The following is an 8,089-nucleotide window of genomic DNA, read 5'->3' as shown; positions in this document are numbered from 1 at the left end:
AGATTTGGGAGGGGCCAGGGTGAAATGATACAGTTTGGATATTTGTCCCAACCCAAATCTCATGTTGCATTGTAATTTCCAGTTCTGGAAGTGGGACTTGGTGGGAGGTGTTTGCATCATGAAGGCAGATTACTCATGGCTTGGTGTCTTTGTGATAGACTTCTTGTGAGATCTGGTCATTTAAATGTGCATGGTACCTCACCCCAACTCTCTCTCTCTCTCTCTCTTACTTCCTTTATTGCCATGTGATGTGCCTGCTCTACCTTTGCCTTCCACCAAGACTGGAAGCTTCCTGAGGCTTCTCCAGAAGCAGATGCCACTATGCTTCCTGTATCACCTGCAGAACCGTGAGCAACTAAATCTTTTTCTTATAAACTACTCAGCTTCAGGTATTTAAAGCAGTGAAAGAACAACCTAACGTAGGTATTATGGCCATTTTATGATATTGATTATTTCAATCCATGACCCATGGAATGCTTTTCCTTTTTTTTTTTGATCATCTGATTTCTTTCAGCAGTGTTTTGTAGCTTTCCTCTTCAGTTTGCTGTATGCCTAGGCACTTCAATTTCATGTAGCTGCTGTAAACGGGATAGTGTTCTTTATTTGACTCTCAGCCTGAATGTTATTGGTGTATAGAAATGTTACTAATTTTTGTACATTGATTTTGTATTCTGAAACTTTCCAGTTGTTTATCAACTAAAAGCCTGAAAAGTATAATAACAAGGTCTGAAATTGAGTCAGTAATGAAAATAGCAACCAAAACAAGCCCTGGACCAGATGGATTTACAGCCAAAATCAATCAGATATTAAAAGAAGAACTGGGACCAATCCTAATGAAACTATATCAAGATAGTGCAAAGGACGCTCCTTTCTTTCTTTCTTCTTTCTTTCTTTTCTTTTTTTCTTTCTTTCTTTCTTTTTTTTTTTTTTTTTTTTTTTTTCTTTCTTTCTTCTTTCTTTCTTTCCTTTCTTTCTTTCTTTCTTTTCTTTCTTCTTCTTTCTTCTTTCTTCCTTCCTTCTCTTCCTTCCTTCCTTCCTTCTTCCTTCCTTCTTCCTTCCTTCCGTCCTTCTTTCTTTCTTGCTTTCTTTCTTTTCTTCTTTCTTTCTTGCTTTCTTTCTTTCTTGCTTTCTTTCTTGCTTTCTTTCTTTTTTTTTTTATTATACTTTAAGTTCTGGGATACATGTGCAGAGCATGCAGGTTTGTTACATAGGTATACACGTGCCATGATAGTCTGCCTGCACCATCAACCCATCATCTACATTAGGTATTTCTCCTAATGCTATCCCTCCCCTAGCCTCTCACCCCCAGTAGGCCCCAGTGTGTAATGTTCCCTCCCCAGGTCCATGTGTTCTTATTGTTCAACTCCCACTTGTGAGTGAGAACATGCAGTGTTTGGTTTTTCTATTCTTGTGTTAGTTTGCTGAGAATTATAGTTTCCAGCTTCATCCATGCCCCTGCAAAGGACATGAACTCATCCTTTTTTATGGCTGCATCATATCCCATGGTGTATATGTGCCACATTTTCTTATCCAGTCTATTACTGATGGCATTTGGGTTGGTCCAAGTCTTTGCTATTGTGAACAGTGCCACAGTAAACATGCATGTTGCCTATGCCTTTATAGAAGAATGATTTATAATCCTTTGGGTATATACCCAGGTATGGATTGCTGAGTCAAATGATATTTTCTGGTTATAGATCCTTGAGGAATTTCCACTCTTCCACAATGGTTGAATGAATTTTACACTCCCACCAACAGTGTAAAAGCATTCCTATTCTCCACATCCTCTCCAGCATCTGTTGTTTCCTGACTTTTTGATGATCGCCATTCTAACTGACATGAGATGGTATCTCCACTGTGGTTTTGATTTTGCGTTTCTCTAATTACCAGTGATGATGAGCTTTTTTTCATATGTTTGTTGACTGCTTAAATGTCTTCTTTTGAGAAGTTTCTGTTCATATCCTTTTTCCACTTTTTGATGGAGTTTTTTGTTCTTTTCTTGTAAATTTGTTTAAGTTCTTTGTAAATTCTAAATATTAGCCCTTTGTCAGATGGATAGATTGCAAAAATTTTCTCCCATTCTGTAGGTTGCCTGTTCACTCTGATGATAGTTTCTTTTGCTGTGCAGAAGCTCTTTAGTTTAATTAGATCCCATTTGTCAATTTTGGCTTTTATTGCCATTACTTTTGGTATTTTAGTCATGACGTCTTTGTTCATGCCTATGTTCTGAATGGTATTGCCTAGGTTTTCTTCTAGGATTTTTATGATTTTAGATTTTATGCTTAAGTCTTTAATCCATCTTGAGTTAATTTTTGTATAAGGCATAAGGAAGGGGTCCAGTTTCAGTTTTCTGCATATGGCTAGCCCGTTTTCCTAACACCATTTATTAAATAGGGAATCCTTTCCCCATTTCTTGTTTTTGTCAGGTTTGTCAAAGATCAGGTGGTTGTAGATGTGTGGCATTGTTTCTGAGGACTCTATTTTGTTCTATTGTGCTATATATCTGTTTTGGTATCAGTACCATGCTGTTTTGGTTATTGTAGCCTTATAGTGTAGTTTGAAGTCAGGTAGCATGATACCTTCAGCTTTGTTCTTTTTGCTTAAGATTGTCTTGGCTATGTGGACTCTTTTTTGGTTCATTATGAAATTTAAAGTAGTTTTTTTCCAGTTCTGTGAAGAAAGTCAATGGTAGCTTGATGGGGATAACATTGAACCTATAAATTACTTTGGGCAGTATGGCCATTTTCACAATATTGATTCTTCCTATCCATGAACATGGAATGTGTTTTCATTTGTTTGTGTCCTCCTTTATTTCTTTGAGCAGTGGTTTGCAGTTGTCCTTGAAGAGGTCCTTCACATCCCTTGTAAGTTGTATTCCTAGGTACTGTATTCTCTTCGAAGCAATTCTGAATGAGAGTTCATTCATGATTTGGCTCTCTGTTTGTCTGTTATTGGTGTATATGAATGCTTGTGATTTTTGCACATTGATTTTGTATACTGAGACTTTGTTGAAGTTGCTTATCAGCTTAAGGAGATTTTGGGCTGAGACAGTGGGGTTTTCTAAATAAACAATCATGTCATCTACAAACAGGGACAATTTGACTTCCTCTTTTCCTAATTGAATATGCTTTATTTCTTTCTTTTGCCTGATTGCCCTGGCCAGAACCTCCAATACTATGTTGAATAGCAATGGTGACAGAGGACATCCACAAAAGAGCTCCTTTATAACTCATCTTACAAAGCCAGCATCAACCTGATACCAAAATCTGGCAGACACAATGAGAAAAGAAAACATTCAGCCAATATCCCTGATGAATATAGATGCAGAAGTGCTTAACAAAATACTAGCAAGCTGAATCCAGCAACACATCAAAAAGTTAATTCACCATCCCAAGTAGGCTTTATTCCTGAGATCCAAGGCTCATTTAACATATGCAAATCACTGAATGTGATTCACCACATAAACAGATTTAAAAGCAAAATCCATAGGATCATATCAATAGATATGAAAAAGGCTTTTGGTGAAATCCAACTTCCCATCATGATAAAAACCCTCAACAGACTAGACATCAAAGGAACACATCTCAAAATAATGACAGCCATCTGTGTCAAACTCAGCACAAGCATCGTAATGAATGGACAAAAGCTGAAATGATTTCCTTTGGCAGCCAGAACAAGAAAAGAATGCTCACTCTTATTACTCTCATTTAACATAATACAAGAAGTGCTAGCCAGAGCAATCAGGCAAGAGAAAGAAAGAAAAGGCATCCAAGTAGGAAAAGAAGAAGTCAAACTATCTCTCTTTGCTGAAGGTATGATTGTATACCTGGAAAATGCTAAAAACTCCACTCATATGTTCCTGCATGCTGTCAGTTTTGTCCATTAGTATTTATAGCATATAAATTGCAGTTGTTTTAAATTATCAGTCTTAAAATTCTTCAACCTGATTGATCGGTTGATTTTTGCCTTTTATGCTTGATGCACTGTATATAACAAACTGCTGTAAATAAGGCTTTGGTAATGTGGTGATAAGATGTTGGGGGTGGGAATTGTTCTATAGTCCTATGGTTAGATTTCGTTATTTTGGTGAACCTGTGCCTCTGCACTGTGAACTTCACGAATACTTTTTGTAACCCACATCCTCTTTTTAGGTGAAACATAATGAGTTGAAAGGGCTGGAGTTAGATATTTTTCTGCTGTCACCTAGGATGATAAATTTGATTGGAGTTGGGTATTTCCTTTGATTTAGACCAGTTGATTCTTATAAAACCCAGCAAGTTAGGCTCTGGTTACATAGCTTCTCCTGAGAGCACAATATACTGCGAAGAACAGAATGCTCTGTGGTATTTCAAAATTGTTTCTCCACCCGCTGCCCTTTCCCCCGTTTCCAAAAGCAGAAGGGTGGATTTTCTCTGAAATTCATTCAGAAAGCCTGGTGGATTTCCAGACAATAAAATACACAAAAGTATGTGGGGGGGATGGGGGGACTGATTATCAAGTCCCCCTGAAGCGTTCACTCTCAGACTTGTCCACAATGAACCTTCAGCAATTCATCAATTACAGTCCAGGTTTTTCTGTCCCAGAGCCTGTTCCCATAGAGGTTTCTGCTTCTGCATACAAGATCTGTTTTTTTGTATCTGTCTCTCTCTCTCTCTAATTTTGGGAGCATGGGTTTATCCTGTACCTCTTCTTTCTTGAAGATCTAAGAAGTGTTAGAGTTGTTGATTTTTCATTTTATTCAGCTTTTTACTTGTTGTTTGGAAGGAGTGGTGATTTCTGAGCTTTTTATCTGCTGCTTTGGAAACTGAGAGTTCCCTGTTATTTGTTTTTTGCTACAATTTTCAAAAAGGTTTTTGTTGGTAAACTGTATGGGGTAGATGTTACCTCTGCTTCTGAAAGTAAACCTGTATTGTGGGCTTCTTCTACGACCTTTGCAGTCTCTGGATTGCATGCCAGAAGCTGTCTCACCACCACGAAGTTCTTCTAAACTAATCACTTGGGAAGGGAGAAAGTACAGAAGGAAAGCAACTTATTTCTAAGAAAATGGCACAATTTCCTCACATGTTTTTTACTGACATCTTACTGTACAAAATGTAATGGCCTCACATAACTCCAAGGGAGGCTAGGGCATTTGGATTTTATCTTGGAGGCCATGTGCCCAGCAAAAAAGATAATAGATATTAGAGGACAAATAGCACTCTGCCATAATGTGATTCAGATTTTGACCAATTTGGTTGACCAAAAAATAAAGAAATCAGCAGAATTTATGTATCCACAAAGTTCTTACAGTGTGTTACACTATTTTAGGCTTTGGGGTGCAATAATATGATAGCATTAGGTAGTAGACCTTTACATACCCCAAACAGAAAATATAGATTTTATTCAACTGTACATGGGAATGTTTACAAAAATGATCACGTATTAGACACAAATAAAAGTTTAATATTTTAAAAAACTGAGTGCATAGTTCATGTTCTTTAATTACATCGCAACAAAAATAGAAGTAAATATGTAAAACATAACAAAAACATGTTAGAAATTAAGCACATTTTTCAAAAAAGAGAAAATAAAAAAATATGGAGAAACTGCTTAAAAGGACACTTCATGGCATGGCTAAAGAGAAACAGAGCAATACTCTTTCATTTAAAGTCGAAGGACTCACATTTAAACCTAGTATTTCTGTTAAGAAATAAGAAAAACACACTGGGCACGGTCGCTCAGGCCTGTAATCCCAGCAGTTTGGGAGGCCGAAGTGAGCAGATCACCTGAGGTCGGGAGTTTGAGACCAGTCTGACCGACATGGAAAAACCCTGTCTCTACTAAAAATACAAAATTAGCCGGGTGTAGTAGTGCATGCCTGTAATACCAGCTACTCAGGAGGCTGAGGCAGGAGAATAGCTTGAACCTGGGAGGCAGAGGTTGCGGTGAGTCAAGGTTGAGTCATTGTACTCCAGCCTGGGCAGCAAGAGCGAAACTCTGTCTCAGAAAAAAAAGAAGAAGAAGAAGAAAGAAGAAAAAGAAAATAAAAACACTTGTCTTAAAATATTTTAAAATGTTATTTACAATGAAAAACTGAGGAAATAGTAAAATCAATAAAAGAAATAAACATAACCAAAAGGTGAACTTTTAGAAATACAAATGAAAGAAATGGCTCTCAATTTTCAGTAAGTGAAAAAGAAACCAAGTGAAACTACAATATTAGTAATGAAAAATAACCACAACTACAGAAGAGATTGAAAAAAGAATACGTCATGCAATTTTTGCCAATCAATTTAAGGACCAAGAGGAAAGAATATTTTTGAATGAAATTTAAAAGCAGATAAAAACAACTCTAGGAGTGTTAAGCTTGAATAGATGAATTATCATATCAGAAAGGTGATTATCAGCTAATGTTATACAAGCAATAAGATCATTTTCATAGCTGAATTCTAGCTAACCTTTACAGAGCATATTATTAAATTTTAATGAGTTTAAAAATAATTCCAGACCACAGGGAGCCAAAATGGAACTCTGAATGGTTCATTTTTATTAATTTAGCAAAGCATTAATACTAAACCCTCATTAAATGGTACAAAATATTACATATGAATGGAAATGGAAAACATCTAGATAATATATTTGCAAAGACAATTCACTAAACACAAGAAAAATACACCCTAAGCAAATAAATGCAATAATAAAAGAGATTCATTCTCAGAAAACTCAATGATTAGAGTCCCCATTTTAAAAGAGAAAAGCATTAAGATCATCTCAATAGATGATGAAAGAAAAATAATTGATAGATATTTCTAAGAAAAACTATACTAGAAATGGAATTGAATGACTTTAAACAAACACTATTTTCAAAAAAATAATAATGTAATTCTAAAATGGCAAAATACTAGTACCATTTCAATTTATATTGGGAACCAGAGGCATGCTCACTATTTATATTAATATACAAGAGTAAAGAAATGTAAGTAAATAACAAAATAAAGGAAATTGAAGTAAATGGTATATAATCTTGAAATATGATAAAACCATCTTCCTTGTAAATCATATTGTTCACATAGAAAACCAGAGATCAATGGAGACAAGCAGAAGGGTGGACCACGTACCCCATGCCCAGCCCTTTCTATATCCTGAACCTTGTGAGCTGCTGCTGGTGGAGAAAGCACTCCCCCAACTCTCCCAGCTCATGGTAAATCTCTTCCTGTCTGGTTTCTAGCCTGTGGCTGCCATAGGTGTGGACCCTGGACATTGCAGGGACAGCTCCTCCCCACTTTTCTGTGGTGGCCCTTGGCTCTTGCTGCTGCCACTTCTGCTTTCTGGGACTGGGACTCAGATTTATGCTACACCTTACTCCATCCCAGTCCCTAGTAAACAACATTGGATTTGTTTGTATTTGTTAAAAACAAGCTGTGGCATAGCCATTAGCACCTGTGTTAGGGAAACAGCACACAAGCAAGAAGCTTACAGCCTCAGTGGCAAGCACTTCATCATATCAAAGATGGAGAACTCTTATAGTCATTTGTCATGCCTTCCGCAGACAAAAGATACCAAAAAGTTGCAAAGATCTGTCCATCTTGTAGATAAGGCCACTAATAAGCCAAAAATCTGTCAACAGCAACCACAATGTGTCCAATATGCCCCATTTGACTGCTAAGGTTGAGGACAAAGGAAATGGAATTAAGACAGTTACAGTCAACATAGTTGACATTGCAAAGGGCCCAATTGGCCTCCTGTGCATCCCACCAAATATTTTGTTTGTAAGTTAGAAGCACAAGTTCTGTGGTGGCAAGAATGACCATTACATTATCAGTGGATCTCATGAGGCAAATAAACTGCAAGACATGTTGGATGGATTCATTTAAAAACGTGTTCTCAGTCCAGAGTGAGAATCCTGAAATGCATCTGCACATCAACCCAAAGAAGCAAAGCATAGGTAATTTTTGTAAAGCCAGTTTCTATAAAGACATGCTTCATACATATCATAAACTCTGCACATTTATTCTCAAAAATCCATCTGAAAATAGTGAGTGGTACAGAAGAGAAAGAACAGTAAAAGAAAAATAGAAAGAGCAGCTCTTCCTGCCATCTTGGTTCCTGT

Source organism: Rhinopithecus roxellana, chromosome 19, assembly GCF_007565055.1.
Source record: "Rhinopithecus roxellana isolate Shanxi Qingling chromosome 19, ASM756505v1, whole genome shotgun sequence".
NCBI lineage: Eukaryota > Metazoa > Chordata > Mammalia > Primates > Cercopithecidae > Rhinopithecus > Rhinopithecus roxellana.
The sequence above is the reverse complement of the archived record's forward strand: the minus strand, read 5'-3'. Positions refer to the sequence as shown.